The sequence below is a fragment of the Mustela nivalis genome (assembly GCF_964662115.1).
Source record: "Mustela nivalis genome assembly, chromosome: 20".
Lineage (NCBI taxonomy): Eukaryota > Metazoa > Chordata > Mammalia > Carnivora > Mustelidae > Mustela > Mustela nivalis.
Genome location: NC_139039.1, coordinates 12,789,000 through 12,816,819, shown reverse-complemented (window position 1 = coordinate 12,816,819; position 27,820 = coordinate 12,789,000). Strand labels below are relative to the sequence as shown.

The window sequence follows — 27,820 nt, the reverse complement described above, 5'->3', positions numbered from 1 at the left end:
CACTCCAACTTCCAGGGACCTCCATCTGACTTTAGAGGAAAATGAGTGAAGTGCGTAGTAAGATTTGAACGATTAAATTTCTCTCAAACGTCTCTGGGGACTAATTTTTTTTTTTCCCAATAGCACTGTTTAACTCAAATTATACATGGTATTTCGGGCAGCTTGGGAGGGATGTTTTAGGGTGGAGATTCGTTTCAGTGGTCCTCGGAGGCTCCGACCAGAACACAGGCTCCACCGCCCACATATAAACTTGGCCCTGGGGGAACAAAAAAAGAGGAAACAGCTCTCCCACCTGAGAGAGGAGTCAGTCCCTCCGCTCTCTGTCTTGGATCTAGTCCACTGGTTTATGGGGAGCCCTGGGCTAACTGGTGTCTCTCCAGGAAGGCTAAGAGCCTGTGGGAGAGAGCTGCCCAAAGCAAGGGGAAGGCGGTTCTGGGACCCCGGGCTGCCCAGACTCATTTCCAGCCCCTGCTGCCCAGCACATTCGGCTAAAGACCATGTGAGCCCAGCGCCTACCATCTGAGTGGCTTCCTACCCCCTCTATTCCCTGCTCCCAAACCTTGCTTCATCTCCCAGTTCCTTCCCACAGATGAGCAGACATCCCAAAGATATCTGAGGGAACCCGCTCCAGACTCCAGCATCCCCTCCGCTGCCCACCGGGCACAGCTCCTGCCCTCCCTGCAATTCTTAAAGACGTTTGCCCCAGCAAACTCCTAGCACGCCTTGGATCCACAGGCCCCTGTCAGTGCTGCACCGAATCTTCTATCTTCTTCTGGGATGCAGCCCTAACAACCCTGTTTCTGGCTCCAGGCCCTCCCCAGCTGGGCCTCCCCTGAGCAGAGATTTTTCCTTTTGGCAACGGCGATGCCAGGTCTTCCTCAGAAGCTCAGGTTCAATGTCCACTGCCGAGGCTGGCCCGCCGCCCAGCTGGCTGTTCCCGGGGCACCGCCCTGCCCCGGCCAGCCTCCAAGAGCTGGGTGTGGGGTAACCCCCCACCTCCCCACCAGGAGAGGCAGCTTCGACCCAAACCCTGCCAAACTGGGAGATCAGGAGTCTGGAATGTTTTCACCTCTTTGTTTCTCCGGTTTCAGGAAAATAGACAAAACTAATCTCGAGGGGTGAAGGGAATCTTATCAGCTGAAGAGAACTCAAGGAAACCTCAGCTGTTTGCAGGCTCGTTCGTTTATTTTCTATGCAGTCACCCTGATAGCCCCCACTGGGCTCACTTCCCTTGCCTGTAAACAACTGGCTGTAATTAAACTCGTTCTGTTGGATGAAGGTATATAACCTTGGAGAGTCCATAAAAAAGGGCTTCACTCTTAAGACTTCAAAAAGCGCGTGGTCCCTTTGTCAGGCCCTAGACAAGGTTAATTTATGTCGTCGCTATCTTACTCTGAAGGACTCTAGTTACTTCACATCTGTTCTCTGTCTAATCTCTGTACGAAGATTGCGGTGGTCTTGGCAGCTCAGTGCATCGAGTGGTCTCTTAACCGTTTCCTGCCCAAAATGGACAGGCGTTCCGATTTGATTTTCTCTCCCCCTTTGCCCCCATAAAAGCTTTCAGTTTCCTCTCAGACGTGTCCTGACTGCTTCATGTTCTCTGACTCCGGCTCGGAGGAAGCATCCTGCTCCCCAGACTGTCTGACTTCACGTACCGCCCGGGAAGCCCCGAAGGAGAAGAAGACAATTATTTCATTTTCAAAATGGAGAGAAAAGATGACATGAGAAGGGAAATTATGCAAGAAAATGTGGATGGGAGACAGGACTGCTTTTCAGTCTGTGGTTGCAATTAGAATTTTTTTTTAATTTTTTAAAATTAATTAGAATTAGAATATCAGAGTATATTATTACATTAGGGAATTCTTTTGTAAAAAAAATTTTTGCTTTAGTTGTGTGTGTGTGCGTTTTCTGGGTCATCATTTTTATTTTAAGTTTTATTTATTTTTGAGAGAGAGAGAGAGAGAGCCAGTGCATGCATGGGGTAGGGACCGGGGGCGGAGGGCAGCAGCGGGAGGGGTAAAGAAAAAATCTCAAGCAGACTCCATGCCCAGCGTGGAGCCCAATGTGGGGCTTTATCCCAGGACACTGAGATCATGACCTGAGCCAAAATCAGGAGTCGGACGCTTAACTGACTGAGCCACCCAGGTGCCCCTTCTGGGTCATAATTTAAAATTCGCTCCTTCCTGTCATTTGTAGTCAAAACAGTCTGAAATGCTGGTGTGGTGTGTTTGGAGCTGTCATAGCTCACGAGCATTACCATTTTCCACCAAAGTGACCATGAGGCACCCATTATCTTCTCTGAGTCTCTTTCCTCATCTTCAAATTGGAAACAGATCTGCGCCCTACTGACCTCCCAGTGTGGTTGAGAGACCCTCATCCAATAAAATGCACATCAGCTTTATATCAAAGCTCTGTGCCAGTCACCGCGCGCCCACAGACTAGAGGGGGCTCCGCAAAGGATCCTCAGGTTTGGTCCTGGATGGGAGCCTGGGGCTTGGGCTTGGCTCAGCGCCTCACTCATTGCTTCCTTTGTTCCACAGTATTTATCGGATGCCTGCTATGCACTATTTTGCATCGGGAACTATTTTAGTGTCTGGCGATAAACTGACCAAGTCTTTGCCCTCATGGAGTTTGTGTTCCAGTTGTGGGGGAGCCAAATTAAAAAAAAAAAAATAGTGTGCGATATGACATTAAATTCAGTGGGGAAAAAACAAAATAGTCTACTAGTAGGCCAGTGCATCTATTACCAACATTATCTAAGATCCAATGCAAGTTTTCTTAGCAAGGTTTGTTGGCTTAAAATGCTGGAAAATCTCTGTGCAGTGGTGTTACTTAGAAGTCATGTGCTATGTAAGGCATAGCTCTCCCCTAAGAGCTTTCTGGGATAATCAACCTGGGGAATCTCTCAGTTACATCACCATCAGTTTTGATAAAAACAGGCTCTAAAGTAATAGGAAGGTCTTCTTGTCTAGAAGAGAAGTAAACACACGGAATTTGTTATCTGAACTAGTTGTAAAGCCAAAACATAGACAGGTTCAAGACAGGTTTAAATAAATACCTAGACAATAAATGCTCAATGGCATTCAGCGTTTTCTAAGGGACATTGAACCAAAGAATCCTAAGAGCCTGTGGGTGATCTGGGCTCCTCTGTACTGAGCCATGTGCTAACTCATTGTCGTCACCAACACTAGGTTACCGCTGCCTTGTGACTTAAGTCCCAGGCTTCAAGCTTTTACGAAACTTTTAGCAGCAAAGTCCAAATCAGCAGACCACAGATGTAGAGCGTAAACTAGGAAGCCGCAGACCAGCCAGGAGCCTGGGGCCAGAAGACCTGGATGCTCATCCTAGCTTCCAGTGTGAACAAGTCAGTTCATGTTTCTAAGGCTCACGAGCTCCTTTGCAAAACTGTTTGGTCTCAATGAACTTTGAAGCCCTACCCAGTGTAGGAAAAGCAAACGTTAAAAAAAAAATCCCAATGTGAGACTCTGTCATGAGATCCTATCCTTCTCTGGGGAGAAACCAGCATGTTGTTGCCACGATGCTTTAGGAGGTAACAACAAGCTCACGCTGGGCCGTGCCACAAGATCTGACCCTCAGTCTCGCTGGCTGGTTCCGGAAATGAAGTGGTTTTGGAGCAGCCATGGCCACTGACTTTCATGCTGTCTAGGGCTGCTTGTGCGCCGCAACGGCAGAGCTGGGGTGTCACGACAGAGACGCTATGGCCTACAAAGCCCCAAATATCTGAAATCTTGCCCTTTATACAAAAAGTTTACCAAACCCTGGATGCAAATATTTTTGTCAATACAACCAATATAATCGTACTTAAGAATGTTACCTTATTTCAAAACAGAGTTGACATAATTAGTTAAGACACTGACATAATTAGTTAAGATGTGGTCATGCTGGAATTGGGTGGGCCCCAATCCAATGTGACCCATGTCCTTAAGAGATGAGACACACACACACAGACCGAGTGTCATGTGACAACACAGGCCGAGACTGGGTGGCAACAGCCGCAACCCAACCAATGCCAAAGTTTGCTGGCAAATACGAGAAGCTCGGGAGAGCTGAGGAAGGACTGCCCTACAGGTTTCAGAGCCAACGTGGCTCTACTGAAATCTTGACTTCATACTTCTGACTTTCAAGACTGAGAGAACACATTCCCCTTTTTTGCAACCATTTGGTTTGTGGTATTTTGTTACAGCAGTCCTGGCAAACTAATACATAGATATATTGAATCAAGTCTCGTAGTTCAGTACAAGAGTTTGTGCACCTCTAATAAATTGGCTTTATAGCTGAACCCACTTTTCTCTTTTTCTGGTTGTGTAGAGCTCTTTGGGCTTGGCCCCACTTACTCTCTACACATGGGAGGGCATATATTTTGCTTATGAGAATTGCTTTTTCAAGCTTTGCACAGCGGCAGTATCGTAGCCAATGAGGTTTATCTGAGGCACGATTATTGCTAATTGAGAATCATTTTTTCCTATCTACCTCAATAAATACTTTTTAGAAAAATTTTGCACAAATGCTGTGCCTTTTATAAGAGCACGTTTACTAAAAAGATGAGTGGAAGTACCTTTTCTCCAACACTTCTAACTCTAACAGGGTTCTCTCTTCCATGGGCGTGCAGTGGGTTGAGAAACTAAAACACTCGTCCTCCCCACCAAGGTTCTTCTTTTCTGTGACTGTGATTTACTGCACTACCCATTAATCTTAGTGTCTGAAACCAGCCCAAGTGCTCCTCCCCTGAATCAGACACAACCCACGAAGATCAACATCCTTCACGAAGCATAGCCGTTCATGCAGGTTCTGTCTCAGTCGCTGGTAAATAGCAGCGCTGATGATGACAGGACTTTTTGGCTTTTTAAGCTATAAACTTAGCTCAAGAATTTTGATTCATAGCTGGATACAAAATACTGTGTGAATGTTGATTAGCAGGTGGTCCCATCAGGTGGATGAATTACTTACACTTTCTTCATAGCTATTCACAGTTCATTTTCCCTTCAGGATTTTTTGGTAAGAGCTTGGAGCTCTAACGTGTTTGGGTTTTAGATTCTGGAAGGAGTGCTGTGGAATTTTTGGCACTCTCTCTTGAGTGATTTATGCAATGCTCCCATTGGACAATTTGTTTTACGCATGTGTGACAGGGCTGGTGCTGGACTTCTGCTTTGGAAATGCTTGTTTCAAATTTGCATGTGGCAGCCCTTCTGGGCCCTGCAGCTTTACATGTGAAGGAAGAAATCCTTCCCCAGGTGACACTTACACTGCATCCTTAGGGAAAATATCCTGAGATCTTTTCTCTCCTCTTCTCATTGGGAAGAATCATTAGGAAGCAAAGAGTAGAAACTCTGATTTTAAGATTGGCAGGGAAAATACCCAGCTAAAATAACTTGGAAACATGTTGGAATTTCTTTCAGGAACATGATGTATAGAGGAACGATAATTAAAACAAGAGTCTCTGAGGCAGAAAGCCGCCAAGCAGCAAGCTCTGTGAAGGCATCTGGTTAGAGTTTCTCTTCGATGATGGTAGCTCACCAGTGGCCCTTCCACTTGTGGGAATGAGCATCAACCTCGTTAAACAGAACAGGTATGGCAAACAAGTCATCTCAATTACCCTGAAGGTAGCTGTGTTGAAGCCTCAGCCCTCTTGAAGTAACTCTTGTCAGGCCATCCTCTGGGAGAGTGGCAAATTAACTAGATTCCTAAAGAGCAGCATCAGTCACGTGTCCTAGAACTGATTCGGGAAGATGGCGGAGATAATTTGCTGGATTTTAAACAGGCTATTGCATCTAGTCAGTGTACTGGCCCTATCAATGAATAAGATACTGTAGTCTCAATCTTTCGCTGTAAATTGGGAACCAGGCAGGGTGAAGGGGCAAGCCCACTGTGCGATAATCAGAAGACTGATGCTTACACATTCAGCAGTCTGGTTTGTTAACAGGAAGTCTGGATTCACACAGAAGGATGAGTCTGGCTCATTAATATCTATCTTAATTAGGGTTTACAAATGATTTTGTAGTTGTCAATCACCATGCTCAGTGCCATGGGAGAGACAAATTGTACCCAGATTTACCCTAATAAAGGCAAAGATTAATTTGGGTATTCTTCGAGAGGGCACTGTGTCAATTAGGGTCCATGAAGCAGACAGATGACAGACTGAAAAGCGTTGGAGCAAAGAGGGTTTAATGAAGAAACAGGGCTAAGGGAGCCATCAAGGGATGTTTAAGTGCTAAGGGAGAGCAACAATACCAACCTGTCCCCACAGGGGAGGAGTGCCATTGCTGGAGCGTGGACAGTTAAAGCAATGGGAGAAGGCACGAGTCCCTTTGCCAGAGACAGTGGAGCCACTGTCAGATTGCTGCAGACTGGGAGGAAGTCTTCTGCAGGTGCCATGTGTTTGCCCAAACTCAGGGGTGCACTGGGTCAGGGTACCCTGGAGATGCCATTTATAGCATACAGGCTCCTGAGGCACAGAGCAGGACACAGAGGAGTAGGCATGAGGACAAGGCAAACAAAAACTAATTTTGGGCACAGGCACCTAAAAATGAAGTAGGCCTCTCTTTTGTATAAGATTGTAACCAAAGCTTATGTTGGGGTGAATCACTTTTTTTCTGTATAGGGTCACTTATGTGATTCCCTCCCCTCACTTCCCCATCCTCCATCACACAGGCTCACTCTAATAGCTGCATTACTGTAGGGTAAATAGGAATTCCTTGCTGGGGAGAGGGGAGAATAATAAGGAAACTTACTGTTGCCAGAAATATCTTGGATATAAAGTAAACTTAGTATGAGAACATTGGTTTCTGGAGAGGACATGGCCTAATTTACTAAAGGACTGGTTGCCTCCCAAACGGGGGCTCACCAAGAAGACAGGAGGTAACTGGGCTGGTAACAAAGGCTGAAAACAGGGCTTCCTGGAGTTTCTTCTAGGAGAGCTATCTGTACCATGAGTAGCTAATACAGACTTTCCAGATCCAGCTGATCAGAGCCATACTTGAAGAATGATGGTGGGGCGTGAGAAGGCGAAACAGAAAGAGTTGTGCTCTTGGCACCTAATACAAGTCCCTACTGGGACCTGGACCAACAAGGCTATCCCAGAGACAGTGGACAAATACTCACCAAACCGGCATAACCTGTCTCCAGCTGCAAGCCCAATTGGCAGCAAGAAATAACAGCAACTGTGAGCTGACCAGAAATCTGGTTCTCTCTCCATTGCATGTGCACCCGAGGCCGCACAAGAGGCCCATCATCTAGGCTCTAAGAAGCCTACAAGACGTACACAGAGAAGAACGCAAGAAAGTCAGCAAAATGGATATCGGGTGCCAGAGGATTTGAGGGTGTGACGGTGCTGAGGATGGACAGGAAAACTCCTGGAGGCTGGGACTGGAACTGAGCCCAACAGGATGAAGACCATTTAGGAAGGCAGAGGAAAATAGAGGAGAAAGTCACATTCCAAGCAGAGGTTCCCTAGGTGGGAATGCATAAGACATGCTGGAAGATGGTGAGTAAGTCATCTGTCTGGAGAAGAGTACGCTGAGCATGCTTGAGCTGGGAGAGGTGATGAAAGCAGTATTTAAAGAAAATCATTCTGGCTGTGGGGTGCCAGATGGACTGCACTGGGGAGCAACTGCAGGGATGGAGAGGAGTTAGGAAACGATTCTAGTCGGGAAATAGTTCAGGCACGAAGTGATAGGGGCTCAGGCTAGAGTTACGACAGTGGGAATGGCAGGACAGTGCAGACTCAAGAGGCCTTAGTCAGGGATGATTAACAGGCCTTAGTGACTAACTGGAAGAGGAGGGAGGGCTGAAGAGAGGAGGAACCAACCATGAACATGAGGTTTGCAGCCGTAGTGACTCAGACGGGAATGGTGTTATAAAGAGATACGGCAAATTAGCCGGGGAGGTGTAGGCGCTAATAATTCAATAACCATGATGAATTTAAGATTTTAGTACATTGTTCGGGATGATAGTCATTGGAAATACTCCTCTGCAGAAAACACTTCACCTAGGCTCAAAAGCTTATTAAATGACACTACTGCCCAGCATTTTCCCAAGTCCCAAACCCAAGAATCATCTTCATCCATTCTTTCTCCATTACTCCCCAAATTAATCAGGTTCCAAATTCTTTTAATTTTACTTTTATTATCTCTCAAACCTGCCCACTTTCCTCAATCCATACTCTTCCACCTAGAATTTGACAATTATTTCCCACACTGTACCCTGCCCCCCTTCAATCGCTTTCCATGGAAACCAGGATGTTCTTTCGAAGTAAAAAATCTGATTCTGCTGCCTCCTGATGACATATCTCTGGTGGCTCCCTCGTGATAGAGCCTTCAAAATACGATAATCTTGTATTTGGCACCTATTTCATTTCCTGTCCTCATCTCTCATCATCCCATGTCTCACGTTCTATGTCCCAACATATTGAGCTACTTATATTTTCTTGAATGTGTCATGCTCTCTCTCACTTCCAAGCTTGCACACGACAGCTCCCTCTGTTTAGAATATCTTCCTTCTTTCACAATGCATCATTCTTGACATTACAGGTCAAAATATCCCTGCTTCAGGTAGCCTTTGCTGACATCCTAAGGCCAATCTAGGTAGCCTTTTATTCTCTCAATAATTTATTCACCCATCCATCATTGCTTATTATTCCTGTGTAGGATTACTTGTTTATTTATTTATTCATCTGACTCCTACTGTAGATCTGTGTGCCTAAGTACAAAAAGTACTTGTTTAATCAATGAATAAAGAAGGAAACTAGAAACATGGCTTTATTGGTCTTCGAATCAATTCAATAAGCCAGCATGGACTATGTATTATTTGCCATGTGCTATCCTGGAGGCTGGGAATATAATGGACAATGTACTTCTGCAATAAGAAACACACAATCTATATGAGGAAGTGGTGATGCAACATGGGGACTTAAGTGGGTAGGAGAAGAATAAATGAAACAAGATGGGATTGGGAGGGAGACAAACCATAAGTGACTCTTAATCTCACAAAACAAACTGAGGGTTGCTGGGGGGAGGGGGGTTGAGAGAAAGGGGTGGGGTTATGGACATTGGGGAGGGTATGTGCTTTGGTGAGTGCTGTGAAGTGTGTAAACCTGGTGATTCACAGACCTGTACTCCTGGGGATAAAAATACATGTTTATAAAAAATAAAAAATTAAAAAAAATAAATAAATACACAATCTACTATTTTTAGAGCCATTGATAAATTAGCAAATATATTACACATTGAAAGTGTTTAGTAATATTGAAGTCAAAATCTGCAGTGAATAAAGCCCATACTTTAAACTCAGACCAAAGTTCACATTTGTTCTCCAATTTTTATATGGCCCTGAACAAAATGTTTAACCTTTTAAATTCCAGTCCTTTTATCTAAAAGGAGGCTATGTATCCTGTTTTAGATCTTATTATAATTAAACAACTCCTGAGCATCGTACAGTAGATGTTCAATAAATGCTGTCTCCTGCCATTTCTATGTATTGCTATTGTACTTGTACTATGATTTATTTAGAACTTAAGGCATCTTCAGACATATGTTGTTAAAATATAATAGCGAGCAAGGTGTGGGGATAGGGCAGAATTTAATCACTGAAAGGGGTTCAGATCTTTCTGGAAAGCTTTTGTTAGGGAAAGTAGGAAAGGGTCTCTGGAAAGGGAGGGTAACACTGTTAGAGAAAAAAGAAGAGTCCAGAAATGGAGACGTGGATACGGAGACAGTTTCTCCAGTTTGCAATGGACATGCAGAGGAAGGAGAACTGGGATTTGACTGGCATGTTTGCCTGTGGCTGACATTGACCTACTCACTTGAAACTCACCAGTGTTCAAAAGTTGACAGTGTTTTCCAGCTAATACTGTTCCATTCACAGCTCTAACACATTTTCCCCCTCCTTCCAACCAGCTCAAAAGGACCCCAGTGTGACTGACTCCATCAGTCACAGCAACAGCAGAACAAGGGCTAAAATTGCAGCCTTGCCTCTAGCCAACTGTATGCATGCACTGTATCTTTTTGTTTCTTTTTTTCTATTCCATCAGCTGTTTTCCTTCCCTTCAACCATCAGCAATTTGAGATCTCTGCTAAATTGCACAAGGGCAGGTTTTTAATGTACTGTTGGATTGTATCCTACAAGCAGCACTAGCAAATTTGACTACAAAACAATAAAATGATAATAAGGAGGAAAAAACAGATGAAACCAAGATTAGAGCAAACACAAATGAAGGCAGAAAGGAAGAACACTGGATTCCATTTGCAGATGGCCTGAAAATCCCAAAGAATCTATACAACAATTAGAGTTAATATGTACATTTAGCAAGGTTGAAGTAGACAAAATTAATACCTAAAACTTAATTGGATTTTATATGCTAGCAGCAAACAATTGGGAAATTAAATTTTAAAAACACTACTTGGGGGGTGCCTGGGTGGCTCAGTGGGTTGAGCCTCTGCCTTCAGCTCAGGTTGTGATCTGAGGGTCCTGGGATCAAACCCCCGCATTGGGCTCTCTGCTCAGTGGGGGGTCTGCTTCCCTCCCCTCTCTGCCTGCCTCTCTGCCTATTTGTGGTCTCTCTCTCTCTCTGTCAAATAAATAAATAAATAAAATATTTTAAAAAACCCAAAACCCTCTACTTGTAAGAGTATCTAAAAACAACAACAACAACAAAAAAAATACTTAAGAATATATTTAACAAAAGAGATAAAGTTTCCTAAACATTACTGGAAGAAATTAAGGAAGAAAAATGTAAATGGAGAAATAAACCATGTTCATAAGTTGAATATGAATTGGAAGATTCCAATTCATAGTTCATTGAAATTCATAGGTTTATTTTGAGATTCCATTATTAAAATACCAATTCTACTCAAATTGATTTATAGATTCAAAACAATCTCAGTCTAAATTCCATCAGGTATTTTCATTGAAAATGACAAGCTGGTTCCAATTTTTTTTGGAAATTTGATGTCTCTAGAATACACAAAACAATTGTGAAGAAGAAGATGGAACTTGATAGATTGAAATGAAAATTTTTGCTCTCTGAAAGAGATTGTTAGGAAAATGAAAAAACAACCAAAAGAATGGGGAAAATGTTCACAAGGCATATATTCAATGAAGAACCTGTATTCAGACTATGTAAAGAACCCTTACAACTCCATAATTAGAAGAAAAACAACCCAATGAAAAATGGGCAAAAGATTTGAGTAGACACTTCACTAATGACAGTATACAAATGGCACAAAAAGATTTAAACCACACTGGTCATCAGTGAAGCGGAAATTAAAACTAACGTGAGATGCTACCATACATCCATTAGAACGACTACCGTTAAAAAGATTGACAATACCAAATGTTGGTGAGGATGTTGAGCAACTAGAACTCTCATACATCCCTGGCGGGAATGCAATATGATTCAATAACTTTGAAAAAACTGTTTGGCAATTTCTTAAAAAGTTAAATATATGACCCAGACATTCCACTCCCAAGTATTTACACAAAAGAAGTGAAAACATATGTCCACACAAAGACTTGTATGCAAATATTTATAGCAGTTTTATGCACAATAACCAAAAACTGAAATAATCCAGATGTTCACCAACAGGTGATTGATAAACAAAAAGTAATGCATTTATACGATGGGATATTAGTCAAAAGTAAAAGGAAACAAACTACTAACATGCATAGCAAAATGAATGAATGTCAAAATCATTATGTTGAGTGTAAGACACCAGACAAGAGTTCTATTTATATAAAAGTCTAAAAAATGCAAAACAAAACAAAACAAAAAACCTGTGACAAAAAGTCAGCTCAGTGTTGAATGGGTCCAAGTGTGGAGAGAGAAGGATGGGCAGAATAGGGAGAAGAAGGAATTTTGGAGGGTGATAGCAATATCCTCTATCTTGCCTGGGCAGTGGTTTCACAGGTGTACACAATGGGTTGTGGATTTTAAATGAATACAATATTGTACTAAATGATGTCTCGGTAAAGTTGAGTTTAAAACAAACAAAGGAAGGCTGGCCCAATACTGTGTGTCCTCATATAAATACAACTCCTCATGCAACCACTGATCTGTGGAATTTGAACTCAAATTGTCAAAATAACATCATTTCCCTCACCAGTCTCATATAATGAGGGACCCATTCCATGTCAATTTCCCTTTCCTTCCTCTAATGCACAAGCCCACATTCCACTCCACCTGCTACTCTACTCACAATATAAAGGCATGAAGTTTCTTGCAACAAATGCAAAATCTTTGGTCTCTTCTGCAAGAACAAAAACAGTGATAACATGTGTGTAGGGTATGTGCAACCTTTTCCCCAAACAGCCCGTTATATGGGGGGCTACATAGGGAGGAGAGTGATGTTGTTATAGGTGATAACGAATGGTTGGAAAGGCAGGAATAAAGACTTATAGGAGTGTAACTGTTAATCTGTGGTCATATGTAACTCATGTCACTTTGGGGTGGACAACTGAGGAGGAAGGAGATGACCATTTTCAGATCAGCTGAATCAACACTGGTCTACATAGCTTTTCGGGTGTCCTGCACACCCTCACATCCAGATCACCTGCTACAGGGAGAGTCAGCTAAATTGGGTTGTTTCCCTCAGTCTAGTGAGTATTTTCTTCTGGTGGGGAATCCTCAAAATTGAAATTAGTTAGCCTGATCCCATAGTTTGTTGTGATGCCAAAGTCAGTCCCGATAATTCCTCCTAATCCCAAGAAGGTATGTCTAGCATCTAGAAAAGCTTTCTGCTATTTTTCACATAGTCAGTCCTATTATACTGACCAGCTCATGATTGATATTTACATGGGCTCTGAGTTGTGCTACTCTTAATGTCAACAGTATTTACTGACTCAGAGAAGCATCACTGCAGTTGAAGTGGGGGCCTTGTTAACTCCTGTCTCCCACTGAAGACCAACCAGCTGGTATTGCTTCTGAGCTAGGGCAGTGGAATCCTGAAACTTTGTTGAATACGATCATAACATATGTAATTCCTACCAGTTGCCCTCTGGTCAGAAAATATAATTAAAGGGTCTGCAGATGGTCTGGCAAGGCTTCCAGAAGCAGTAGAAACCAGCCGCTGACTACACAGCTATATGAAACTAAAAACTGTTTTCAAGGTACCATCTGCACACATATGAATCTCTTAGGGAACATGGTGAGCTCTCTGTGTGTATGGGTATTAGATGCTCTGGGAAATGAATAAGGGACAATTAAGGAAATACATTAGAAGGGAAAAGGTAGAAACACAAATCAAAATCTTAATCTAAGGATAGTTAGTAAATAGGATATACCTTGGATGAAAACAAAACAAAACAAAACAAAAAACAGTTGCAAGACTTAAAACTCAAAGAGGACTGTTCAGGGAGAATGAGTGAAAATGGTAATGATGCCTCTTTTCTAGAATCCCTAGAACATATGAGGTGTCTTCTTTTAAATTAGATAGAGATCAAATTAGTCTCTTTATGATGTTCAAAAGCCTTTATTATAATAGCAAGTCTAGCATTATTGTTTTCATTTTATGAGTTTTATAGACTTTCATATTAGAGCAGGAGCAAGGAGAATGATCCTTAGACCCACTGAAGAAATTAGCGATAAGAGGTTGGACCAGAGTAGAAATGAAGGATCAAAGGGAATCTTTGGAAAGACAGTGAGATATTTGAATATATTCATGGGCTGTGACTTAAGAGTTGACATGCATTGGGGTAAGTTACCTTTAACCTCCCTTCACAAAAGGTCCCTAAGTATGTTTTTGTTGAACAGACTTCAGGGATTCTGTAAAGGATGTCAAGGAAACCTGTTTACCAGCTGTTTGGCTAAAATTCATTTATAAAAAATTCAGAGGTATGTCTGGTACAATTTAAGATTCTGTGTGTCTTTAGCAGCACAGAGATTAAAACTGAAGATCTTCTCAACAGTTTTCTGAATACTGGAGCAATGTAGTGTTCAGTTTGAATGCACATGGTTAGTATTTTTTAGAGTCAGCCTTCTTCCTGGTTTCACGAGCCATTAGGGGACCTCTCCATTTAGTTGCATAAGCCAGTGTAACCCATTAATGGGCCGGGGTTTGTACGAGCCTGGTTTTTGCACAATTTCAATGGTCTCTGCCCTAGGATCAGAGGGGGATTTCTCATGTTCAAGATAGCTTAACACTGACATCAAGTATAGCGACGTCAACCCTTGGCATCCTAGGTGATGCTAGGGTTTCAGAGTACTAATTGGTCATGCTCTGACCTCCCCCAACTTCAGAAACAAATCAGCAAGAGACATGAGATGGGTCAAGACAGGATCACTGGGAGTGGCAAAGAATGGTTTCCCTAGCTAGGGAATTGTCAGTGGAAGTTTTCTTATGGTTCAGGTTTGATTCCGAAAGACATTTCTCTAAGCGAAAGTTAACATTAAATTAGAGTTCTGAGAGTGAACTAAAACTTTTAAACACTGTAATCTGAAGCCATCTCTCTAGAGAAGCAAAGCTGAAATCCATACCCTAGCCTAAGATCTTTGACTTAAACCATTTTAAAGGACCAACATCACACTTTTAATACTCCCTGTTATCATTAGTTCCACTCAAAAACACATTTCTTACAGGTTCTTGGCACACTGTTAAAAATGCAAAAAATGTAGACACATTTTTCATAAGTGAGCAGATTTTCAAGGGTCTTGGGACTCACGTCAGTTTATATAATAAGTGGGTGGGACAGTATTAGGAAGGCTGGGTATTCACGAGCCACTCTAAAGAAAATGTCTTTGAGTTTGTTCCCACCTTTTTTTCTAGAATTTTGGTATCTGGCTCTTTTTTGCAGTGACACTTTCAATCTTACATCCCAATTTATAGCTCCATTTCTTTTTTTTTCTTTTTAAAGATTTTATTTATTTATTTGATAGAGATCACAAGTAGGCAGAGAGGCAGGCAGAGAGAGAGGGAGAAGCAGGCTCCCTGCTGAGCAGATCCCAGAACACTGGGATCATGACCTGAGCCAAAGGCAGAGGCTTTACTCCACTGAGCCACCCAGGTGCCCCTATAGCTCCATTTCTGTCCCTATGTCACTGTCTAACACAAAAATGATACTCAGGAAAGGACTATTGAGTAAATCATTGAACAAATGGTCGTTGAATAAATGAATTTTCTGCCATAAAACAAATTAAATACTTTCTATGTCCAAGTTACTGCAAAATAGAAAGATGAAAGCCCACACCTAGTAGGAGAATCGTTGTGTGGTGTTTTTTTCCACTGGACCAATTTTTCACCTTTAAATTCTTTCTTTCTTCTTTTTTCCAGCAATAACTAGACTTGATTGCTTACTTTTCATTCGAATATGCTCAAGCAGCATTCCTCCAAAGTCCAGCCCTTTTTTCAAATTGTCACTACAATCTCCTATGCATACATCAGAACCTTTTTAAGGAATGAGCACACACTTCAAGATTGGAAGACTGTTCAGTTTTGCTCACTCACTTTTACTTAGAGTTGCTATTCAATTTCTCTTAATTACAATTCAAATTTATTTGGTTGGTTCAGGAAAGTTTAAGAGCTACTTACTTCTTCCCTCAGTTAAAGAAAAACAAACAAACAAACAAACTCCATAGTCCCCCCCCCCATCTTTTCTCTCAGGAAATGATAAAACAATATGGTTAGATCGCCCGTGATGAGGGCGATATCGGCTATCAGATCAGGTACTGCTCAACTACTAAGTACCCAGGATTTTTTTGTTTTTCACTGTTCTGTCATATCACCCAAAGAAGGAAGAGAACTTGGAACTATTCTTCCTGTGAATAATTAATGATTTATTTGCTATGTTTGGAATGTGTAATGGTGTGAATTCCAGAGAATGTGCCTATCCTTGGTAGTGGACAGGAGAAAATGTGCAGATCTTTCTCAAGAAAATATGTCTGATTGGATATCCTGCTAATGATCACATGGGCTCTTTTGGGTTTAAAGACTGCCCTGAAATCCAACCCTAAGTAGGAATTCTATTTTGATGGACAAAGATACAGACTAAGAAAATACTATCTTACCAAGTGTGTGTTCATCAAAACTCACGTATCTTCCTTTGCAGGAGTCGTCTTTGGCAATAATTCTCATTCTGTCTCTGATGTTCATTAGATTATATGACCTTGGATGAATCAATAGCCTGTAAGATAACTCAAAAAGTTGTTTTCAGGGTTAAATCAATTCAAAGATATCAGACATTTAGCATTCTGTCTGGAATAGAAAAGCTATTCCTTAATTGATAATTTTCTTTCTTCTCTCTCTACCCATATGCAGCATTTTTTATATAAACTTTTTTTTCTTTTTTTATTTATTTATTTTATTTATTTTATTTATTTATTTATTTATTTTTCTTTTTTTATTTATTTGACAGACAGAGATCACAAGTAGGCAGAGAGGCAGGCAGAGAGGAGGAAGCAAGCTCTCCGTTGAGCAGAGAGCCTGATGCGGGGCTCTATCCCAGGAGCCTAGGATCATGACCTGAGCCAAAGGCAGAGGCCTTTGAGCCACCCAGGCTCCCCACCCATATGCAGCATTTTAAACATATTTTGTATGCCACTTGGAATTCTATATAAGCTTTGGGAAGAAAATACACTTTAATATGTGTGCTTTAGGAGCACTTGGAAAGAATTTATCCCAGTTACACACCCCATTTACAGGGTGAACAAAAGCATATCACATTGTGTGAAAATCAGGGCCAATGCTCTTTTGTAGGTCTTGGGGCTAGTTAAGTATTCTCTGCACTGAAATACACTGCTCTCCTCCAAGTGATCAGCGATTGGGGGTCAAAACCAGTGCAGAGAGCGCTTTAAGGATCTTGAGCAGTCATAGGCATCAAAACAAAATTATTATCTGTATTACCCCCTTCTAATAGTGTACTTAAAAATGAAAGTACATTTGGATGAATTCCAACATAGAGGGAAAACCCTACGAAATTAGGATTCTGCCAGTTCTTCTAAGATTTTTGTGTGTATACTCATTGGAATTTTATGCCATGTACTCAACATGAAAAACTGAGGTGTATAATGAAAAAGGAAAAGGGATTCTTCAGACTCTTTCGCTCTTTCTTTCTTTCTTTCTTTCTAGGCAGAAAGGGATGTAATTGTATTTTTAAAGTTCTAATCATTCTGGCTAAATGATAACATGTTTAAAGGGTTATGTTGGGACCAATGTGGATGTCTCTGTTTTGGGTCAGGCCTGAATGTATAAGGGCATTTAAAAAATCTGGCTCCCAATATTGTGAAGTATTCTCCATTCTTCCACATTAGCCCACCACCCCAGAATCCAACCATATGCTGAGGACATTCAAGGGAAAAGAACAGACTAGATGTGATGACACTAGGGATGACACTTGGTTGCCTCAACACTTATTTCTAACCACTTCCTTCATTCCTTGTAGGAACTGCCTCCCAACAGGAAGAGGGAAAAGACCTGAAATTTGCCTTCCATCCTCCCTTTGGGCTAGTGCACTGGCATGTGACCTAATTCCAGCCGGTGATTTTGAAGAAGTGTTCTGGGGGTAGAAATCCCTACGAAAGATTTTTCCTCCAGTTAAAATGACATGAACAAAACAAAACTACTTTTTCTTTTTTCCTCTGAAGGTAATTGTGTGAAGACATGATAAATGGAGATGCACCAGCCATTTTATAATCACAGAAACAAACCTGAAAGGGAAGGCCAACACACCCAGGCTGATGTCCCAGCAGAAAGGTGATGAGAACACGGGGTCCTTGATGACCTCATTTTAGTTGTGGACCTCTTGTTAAGTAAGCCCATAAATTTCTTTATCATTTGTACTATTTTAATTGATATAATGGTTTTTGCCAGAGGATGAAAAGGTATTCCAATCAAGGTTAATAAAACTTTAAAAAAGAAATAAATAAAGTGTTTAAAAATTAAAAAAATAAAAATAAAAAAAGAGTAGAGATTCTGTATGTGGTATGACTGAAAAACTATTGAAGCACATAACCCTACCATTTTACATTCTTTATTCCAGTAATTTTACATTCTTTATTCCCAGTAATAAAGCCTTGATGGTGTACATTCATTCCACAAAAAAAAAAAAAAAAAAAAAAAAAACCTTTAACTTTCTCTTATGTGTAGGGTTGATATAAATAGAAATACTAAAAATTTATTCACCATTTATCTGGTATCCAATTTTAATTGAATGTCCTGTGTTTTCATTTACTGAATCTGGCAACATGTACTATGTCCTGTGGCAGAATCTGGGGATAAAACTCCTCTCCTTCAGGGCCTTCAGGTGATTCTAATGTGTGTCATCTGGGTAGAAACCTAATGCCTTAGAAACTCTCTGATTCAGTTCCACATTCTACACACCAAGAAACCAAAGCCTGGAGAGGTCTTGGGATTTTCCTAAAAACACAAGTTGCCCACAGTCAATAGCAGATCTAGAACCCACATTTCAGGACTTTTTTCTAGTATACCTTTTCCAGTTGCCCTTTCACTCCTTCTCCTGAAGTCTCTGTTTTAGGATGAAATGGGAAAATAACACTGTTTGACTTGGTAGAGGGAGGGAATATAATATAATATAAAAGGTCTAATAGTTTTCTTTGATGAGGAAGACAATCACATTTTAGTCACTTTCTTACACAGAAGTGTATTTTGAATAAGAAGACAAAGAATTGGGGCACCTGGGTGGCTCAACTAGGTAAGTTTCTGCCTTCACTCAGGTCATGATCCCAGGGTCCTGGGATCAAGCTCCACATGGGGAGACTACTTTTCCTCTGCCTCTACTGCTCCCTCTGCTTGTGCTCTCTTGCTCTCTCTGTTAAATAAATAAATAAAATCTTAAAAAAAAAAAAAAAAAAAAAGACAGAATTGTGGAGAAAGCAAATCTTGTTCAAATCCATAGAAACACTTTCTTAAAAAGGAAATTTTCCAGATATGCTTTCATATAGGTGATATATATATATATATATATATATGCATATATGCACATGTGTGATATACATGTGTGCATATGTACACACGCATGTCACACATATAGGTCATATATATATATATATATATATATATATATATATATATACAGCATATTGCATAGAGGCTCAAATAGGTGGTATAGAGCTCAAAGCTACACCATGACTTGCTGTATTTTGTGGTGAGAACGTCTTCCCTTTATTTTTCTGTCAATATCCTTTGCTAACATTTTATCAACACTGCTACGTCCCCAGCACCTGTAAACAATGAGCTTTGCTTGAAATTTATTTAAAGATGATTATGGTGACTTGCCAGTGGAAAAGTCATCACTCCTCCTGAAAACGGGCGGCACAGAATTTAGAGCTCTTTGTATAAACTGCTATATATCACATTTCCAATTCCTAGATCATCAGAACAGAAGGCTCAAGGTTTTGTCTAAAAACGTTTTTCCTTTTTAGCTAATCCAATTCTTTCATTTTTCACTTTTAGTCCAAATCATGTGATTTCATCACTAGAGAAGACAGAGACCAGATTAAGTCAATTCTCTCTAGAGGATCTTAATCTAGCATATATTGCTTAACAATCTTCTTTTCTCATGTTTCCTATAAGTCAAATCCAATTATCCTAAATGCAAATAACAAGGCAAAATTCACTTTAATAAAAAATAATCCCCAAACACATTCCTATAGTGTTAGACTTTTAAAAATAAAAAAAGGCATGAAATTTCAGAATAATTAGGCTAAGTTCAGATCATCTTTGGAATTCCTGATAAAGGAATGCCAACTCAAAAGCTCAGTTCTTTAGGTCAAGGCATCCTCAATCACTACCTTCACTTAGGAGATACTGAGTCTTCAAAATCTACCAAGTTAACTATCCAAGTGGCTGCATTTGTTTTCATGGAATGTCCGAATAGGAGAGAAGCACACATTATTACAAATACCAACTTTCAATTTCAGGCTACCCTTACCACAGTCAGAGAGTCTGTGAAAACTGAAAGCTCCTATTGGAAATAAATAAATATTTTAAAAAGATTGAGCACTGCTACTTCAACCTTTCTTTCTTTTTTTTTTTTTTTTGACAGACAGAGATCATAAGTAGGCAGAGAGGCAGGCAGAGAGAAAGGAAGGGGAAGCAGGCTCCCTGCTAAGCAGAGAGCCTGATATGGGGCTCGATCCCAGGACCCTGAGGTCATGACCTGAGCCAAAGACAGAGGCTTTAACCCACCAAGCCACCCAGGCGCCCATAATTCAGCTTTTTTAGGTGATTCTCCTCTGCACCACCTCCAAGCTACCTACATTTTGGCTATTTCCAAAATTCAAATCTATTCTCAAAAGACAAGATTTGTCACTTCTGAGAAGACTCAATATGCATGCAATTGCACGTATTCTGTCATGTTTATTTTTTTATGAATCACATTACCTTAAGAGTCTCCCCTTGTGTAGATGAGACTATTATCCCATGATAAGAATTTCTGTAACTGAAATGGGCAAAATACACCCTTGATTCTTCTACACACACCATGGTGGATCCTGTCTCACCTGCCCGGGCATGTTGTACTAAGCTGAGGTCACACTTACGCAAATGACATTCCAAACATTTTTCTCCCACTAAATTAAAAGGGGCAGCTCACATTTCTCTCTCTCCCATTGGCTAAGAATTCTGACACAGGGACCTAGAGCGCTCCACCATCCTAAAATGGAGCTACTGTTACCCACATGGCTTGTGTGAGGGCTGACTCCTTCTCTTCTACGTCCCTGCACCCAGCCCCTTAGTTTGCGTGATTCAGCACTTGAAAACTGGGCAACCTGACTGAGAATGTTCTACTTGAACTTTGATTTCAGAAGGATGGCATGTGTTAAAATGTTGACCACTTACTGATTAACTGAGAAGACAGAATTCCCCCAAACTGTGAGATAAAGTTTGAAGCTAAAATCTTAAAACAGGAAAACTGATCCTATGTATTCTCATAGGATCCCTGACATTGATGAACTGTTCCCTTGGATCCTGTCTCTAGATAATGGGATTACTATACAATATGTCTTTGAGGAATTTCTTCTTTCCCAAGACTCCTTGGGAGGAAGGAGGCCAATTCCTTGGCCATTGGAAACTGGTTCCTTCCTTATCAGGCATGTCCCTACATAAAACTCATTACATAACTGCTGATGAAAGGGCTGCTGTTTCATAGTTGTAAAGCAATCCTTTTCAGACTTATTCGGCAATGGTCTCAAGCATGTGATAATAGGAAGAGTTAAAGTATGACTGGAGACAAGATTCACAGCTGTGCTTACAGCAGGTGGTACAGGAGTGTCTACTGGAGACAGTATCCCCACCCACGATTCCAAATGGCTCCCATATACCACTCTCTTCTGCTCTGAAGAGTGGGAGCCGTCAACTTGGGAATGTTCTTCCTTTCTCAAGAGCATAGAGAGATAAACCTGTTTTGTCCTTTAATACACTAAAGAGTGAATAAAGTTATCCCGGGGGAGGTGGAGATGATAAATGAAAGTATAGAGAAAACAGGAGAATAAAACAAAACAGCCAGCCTTGGTTTCGACGAGGTAAATGCTGCTCTCAGAGGTCCAGGCTAAAAGTGCTAGCTTCATGTTCAGTTATTTTCCGTCACAAGAATTAGTAAGAATGAACATAAGAATTAAAAATCATAATATTTGTTATTATTGTTCTCTAAATTCTATCCATCTAAGTGTTCTGTTGCCAAAAGCAAGCCCAAATGAATGACAGAGTAAGTATCCTTCTCGAAGTTAAACCTGAAATTATTTGGACATAGCCAAACTACCCAGCCGCCTTTCAAAGCCTTGTTTAATCCTGTCATTGATATACTTATCTAAGCTCTTTTGGAATCCACTTTATCTCACTAAGAGTTCAGGCAATTCAATTGAGAACAAAAAGGTTTAGTTGTTGTTGTTGTTTTGGATAAAATTTATCACTGTTTTTTTATTGTTCTGATAGTATATACTGTCCATTTGCTATAGCTTAGTTATTTTCCTTGCACAGATGATGGCTTTCAAGTGAGAGCTAAACATTGTCCCTAGACAGCTTTATGTGGCTCCTACCTTTAATTTATATCCAAACAAAAGGAACAAATAGCTTTCTCAAAGATAGGGCTGCTATCACTGACTTCCATTTTCTAATTATCTTTAACTAATTAGTATTTAACTGGTGAATAAATGACCAGTTAAAACAATTATGATAGGCTCATAATGCCATCTAGTGGACAGTCTTCAAAATATCGTCCCATGGGCCATTTTCTTTCTATCCTTCAAAATACAATCTTGATTCTTAAAGAAGTGGTCCCAGCTACTAGCTAAGAAGTATCAGTATCACTGAATCCTCAGAGAGAGCCATGATAACATTTCCAACACTGGAGAAGTCTTGGGGAAAATTAACTTACCACTTTGTGTGCCTCAGGCTTCTTACCTGTTCAATGGCTGGAGCCAATTCCACCGGGAAAAAGGAGAGGAGCCAGACTGGTAATTCAACGCACTTAGTTCATCCTCAGTAATGGTATCCTAGGTAGCTCATGCTTTCCATCTGGAAGATATGAGAATGATCTCTCAGTGTTCTTGAATACCATGAGTAATAAATTATACATATATATGTATATATATTTATTTAATTTTATATAACTATTTATATAAATTAATTTAATTAAAATTAAATATATTTTATATATTTTTATATAAGGATTTTATAATTTCATCTAATCCTTATAGTTACCTTGTGAATACAATGGAATGTACTCATATTACACTTGAGGGAATTAAAGTTAATGAAAAATAAGTGACTTGATCAGAGTCAGATACCTATAAAAAGCTCAAACTCAATCATAGGTTTCTCAATGACTTTCAATAAGTTGGCAGTATATCAAAGGAATCACATTTTATGACAAAGGAGAACTTTTCTCAGAAATGCAGTTTAAACACACACTTATTTAATAATGTGATTCACTACTTTAGCAGATACAAAAGGAAAAATAAATGGTTTTCTCAACAGCTGCTTAAAAAGCACTTGATCAAATTCAACTCCCATTCTCAATAATAATAGAAGTCTTAATAGGTATAAAGAGAATTCTTCCACAGCTTGATAAAGATTATATATAAGAATCCTACCACAATTGTCATATATAATGGTGAAACATTATAATTCTTCCCAATTACATGCAGTGATAAGGCTAGTATTTCTACCACTATCACTATTAATTTAACAATGTATTCGAAGCCTGAGGCAATGCAATAAGACAAGATAAAGATATAACAGATTGGTTATTTGCCCAAAAAATCCAAAAGAATTAACAAAAAAAAAATCAGACTATATAAAATAGTTATGAAGCAGTGGTAGATATAAGATAAATGTAAAGCAATAACCTTCTTATACAATTAGAAAAGGCAATAGGAAAAAAAGATCCCCTAGGTACAGGAAAATAAAAACACTAAAAATACACAAAAAGAAAAAAAAAAGAGAGCTGAAAATACTTAAAATAAACCAAATGAGAAATGTGCAAGTCTTACATGAATAGGAGTTGATTTTATCAAATGCTATTTTAGTGTTTATTGACATGACTATATATATATTTTTGGATTTGCTAGTGTGAATATAGGGAGGTTATCTGACTATATATAATTTTGAGATGGAATACCTTACAAATTTGACAAGAAAGAGACTGAGAAAAGTATTTGCAACAATTTAGTTGAAATACAATTTCTTCCAAGAAGCACCCTTTATATCTCTGTCTTAATTACATTTCTTCATTACTCCTTCTTTTTTTTTTTTAAAGATTTTATTTATTTGACAGGGAGAGATCACCAGCAGGCAGAGAGGCAGGTAGAGAGAGAGGAGGAAGCAGGCTCCCCGCCGAGCAAAGAGCCCGATGTGGGGCTCGATCCCAGGACCCTGAGATCATGACCCGAGCCGAAGGCAGTGGCTTAACCCACTGAGCCACCCAGGCGCCCCTTCATTACTCCTTCTTAATTACTATTCTCATTATTCAGAACATGTAACTTATTTTGGAATAATACATTAATTAGTATGATTAGTCCATTGATTTTTCAGTTAATTTCTCTTCCCCTAGGAGAATATAAGTTCCATGAGAACATGAACTGTTTTTCTAACCAAGCACATATTTGTGAAATAATGGGCCCAATAAGTGTTTGTAAAGTGAAAATAAACCTATGTAAAACAATTACAATTAAGAAGAAAAAATAACCCCACAAGCATAGGAAAGAATTGTGAATAGATAATTCCCAGAAGGATGTCAACAATAAACCCATGCAAAATTTTTGTTGCACTATAAGAGAAATAACATTTTTAGATCTCTTGATTTCTCTCCTGGCTCCTCATGATCCCTGGAAGAGAAGTGGTAAGGCAAATGTCAACGTAAAAGGGACGTGAATTACCATGTAAAGAAAATAGATTAGAAGAGAAATGGAGTGGAATGCCCATTTTTGCCATTCCCTGTGGTAAGGAAGGAGTAGATCAGAGAGGAGGAGGCATCCCAGAGAAGTATGTTATGGTCTCCTTAACCTACTCAAATTCCAGAAGTTATCATGTTAGTTTAGCTGAAAAGTAAAACAAAAGCAGAAGAGCTTTGGTGCTCCATGCTTAATTTTCCATTCTATGTATGGTGGTGATAAGGGTGGGCCAAGTGTAATGAGAATATTTTCTTACAAGGTAATGCCATGGCAATATTGCTTGGTTACATCAGAGTTCAAATAGTTACAGAAAGAGAGAGAGACAGAGAGAGAGCACCAGAGTTATAACCCTGAGTTACCCTCCGATCCCATGAGATAAGGAAGCCTTACGGATTTGCTGGCATAGTTGTGAAAGGTTGTTGATGAGGCAGCATGGGGGTCTTTTATTTTTGAAAAAGCTTTGTCTATCTATTTATTTATTTATTTGAGAGAGAGAGAGAGAGTAAAAGAGAGAGCAAGCATAAACTGGGTGAAGGGCAGAGGGAGAAGGCGACTCCCTGCTAAGCAGGGATCCTGATGCAGGGCTCCATTCTGGGACTCTGGGATCATGACCTGAGCCCAAGGTAGATGCTTAACTGACTGAGCCACCCATGTGCCCCTGAGGTTGGGGGTCTTGATGGTATGGCTTGGAACTGTGGCCAGAAGGGAGTATCACCACAGTTCTGGGTTGCAGGGCAACAACCCAGAGTAAGGATCTCTTGGGGATGTCAGAAGACCTTGGGAATATGGACAAGTTCCAGACAGAGGTGAGGTGGAGCTGAATCATCTGGGCAGAAATACAAGCCATGACAAAAATCAAGAAAACAGATTCTATGCCTTCATGGATTGCCAATTTCATCCTCAGTCCTAGTCAGAACGTTCAGTCCTAAGCAGAGACCAATTGGAATTTAGAAGATAATGCAAGTGTTCAAAGATCTTTCTCTCCACTCCTGTGAGGGCAGGTAATCCTGTCTCTGTAGCTTTTATTTATCAGACACTATCTTGTGTCAGAGAAGGGGGAAAAAGGAAAAATAACCCTGACAAAGAGTTAAAATTTGAATTTCCCAGATATCTCGTACCTGAAATAGATTGTCTTAAACCAAAAGATATTGCTATAATATTAATTTGCAAGTTTAAGTTAGGTTTCTCCTAAGGAACATAAAATATGTTATAGAAAATAAAGGAGTATAAAGAGAAATTGCATTATTATATTTTACCCAGCAGACTGGCAAAGATCAACAAATTGATGCCATTTTATTGTCAGCAAATGTGCAAAGAAACAGGTAATCTAAAATACTCAGTTGGAAGTAATGTACATTGGCAAAGTGTTTCTGAGGGTAGTTTGACACCATCTTCCAAAATTTTAATAACATGCCCCATACCCAGCAATTCCATTTGTAAACATCTGTGTCTATTAAGATATTTTCAAATTCAATTACTAGAAAACCTACTTAAATTGAATTAGATAATAAAAATAACTTATTGGCATAATCAAGGAAAAGTCCACAGCTAGTTCAGACTTCAGGCAGTTTCAGTAAAGACTAATACTGTCTCCCTCAGTACTCTGGGTTTCACCCACCTCCAAGCATCAGCTTTCTGTTTGGGCTAGTGTCCCTACTGTTCACAAAATGGCTGCAAGCAGAAACTGAGATAACCAGCTTCTTCATTTATACCAGGAAGAGAGAGAAATTGTTTCTCCATTCAACATGCAATACAATTCTTGATCTTCCTGTACTTGGACCACCTTAGGCTATCTAGGCCTATCATTGGCAATCACTCAGCATACAAAAGGGAGGATCCTGATAGGCTAAGCCAAATTAAAACTCACTCTAAGGGTTTTCTGTAGAGTCAACTCCACCAATAATACATGGCAGCTATAGAATGTATATTTGAATATGTGCCTACATCTGAACAGTGGGATGCTATTTTGAGATAGTGAAGCATTTTCACCATTGTTTCTGTACCCCGTGAACCTTCTCCTTGTGTAGGCTGTCAGGGTATCTCATCTTTCCTGCCACAAGGGAGGAATGCTGTGATAGGGAACAAGCTAAAAGAGTGAAGTCTTGGCTTTCGAGTTTAGAAGATTTAGGAGAACACAATTAGAGCAATTCTTCCCCTGAAATAGGAGAATCAAAGTATCAAACAAAGGAGGTAAACAGGTTATGTTTCCATTGAGACAGAACCATTGCGGAATCCAAGGGCAGATGGGCCTTGGTCTGTTCCTCTACAGACTTTCCCAAGTAGTTCCTGAGGCAAGGCCACTGAACTCCCCCTGCTTCAAGAAGGTGTTTGGGTGGTGAAGGGTTTTAAGTAGACCCACCGAGGTTCCTACTTCAGCCCAAGGGATGTTCAGGAACAGAGAAACGACTTTAAATCTGCTTTTGAGGGACACAGGAGTAGCTAAGAGAGACCTAGATGTGGAGGAGGCTACCAGTCAGTAACGGTAATCTTTATAAATAAGGATCAGATGGAGTCATGGATATCTTAGGATGGAGGTCCTTATGGATCCCCATGATATAGTACCTGGGATCCTCCGTGGAACACAGATACAACCCAAGAAATGATGTCAAGGAGACATGGAATTAGAAAAGAATGCTTCTGCCATCATAAAAATTAAGACCAATTAAATTCAGTTATAGAAAAATAATTGTGTATACTCCATGGAATGAGACTCATACCTGGTACTTATGCATGTGAATGAACATGCAAATGAGTAGATAAAGTTCTGGAAAGATAACCGAACCAAGGCTAATGGAGGCAGGGGTGTATCATATAACTGTACCATTTGCATAGACTGTCAATTTTTATTTTATATTATTCTATGCTAATGGGAAATAATATGATATAGAGGTTAAGAGTTCCAGCTCTAGAAACTGTTTGAGCAAGTTCCTTAACCTCTCTGTACCCTGGTTTCCTTAAGCAAAATGCAAATAATAGTATTAGCTACCTCATAGAATTGTTAAGAGAATTAAATAAGTACATGTAAAACTCCTTTTTATTTTTTTTTTTTTTGAGATTTTAGTTATGTATTTGAGAGAGAGAGAAAGGGAAAGGGGCAGAAGGAGAAGCAGATTCCCCACTGAGCACGGAGACCAAGGAGGGGCTGTATCCCGGGACTCCAGGATCACCAGCTGAGCCGAAGGCAGACGCTCAACCAACTGAGCCACGCAGGCACCACTCTTTTTTTATTTTTTATTCTCATTTTTTATTTTTATTTTTTTAAAGATCCATCCATGTATTTTAGAGAAAGAAAGTGCACAGGCACATGTGAGCATGAGGGGTAGGGGCAGTGGAGAGAGAGTCTCAAGCAGACTCTGCTGAAAGCAAAGCCCCACATGGAGCTGATTCCACAACCTGAAATCACCACCAAAGCCAAAACCAAGACCCAGGCACCTAACCGACTGAGTCATCCAGGTGCCCCAAGCTCAC

The 27,820-nt window shown here is 40.2% G+C and overlaps 1 long non-coding RNA gene across 1 annotated transcript in view; it reads right to left on the bottom strand.

The window, feature by feature from the left end:
- LOC309855135 overlaps nucleotides 1–22,462 on the bottom strand; it is a 62,751-nt gene extending 40,289 nt beyond the window's left edge. The window contains exons 1-2 of the long non-coding RNA XR_014306635.1: nucleotides 22,362–22,462; nucleotides 16,013–16,128 (exon numbers count right to left, since the gene is read on the bottom strand). This is a non-coding gene — a long non-coding RNA (uncharacterized lncRNA). The remainder of the gene's footprint in view (nucleotides 1–16,012; nucleotides 16,129–22,361) is intronic.
- Between the last annotated feature and the right edge of the window lie 5,358 nt (nucleotides 22,463–27,820).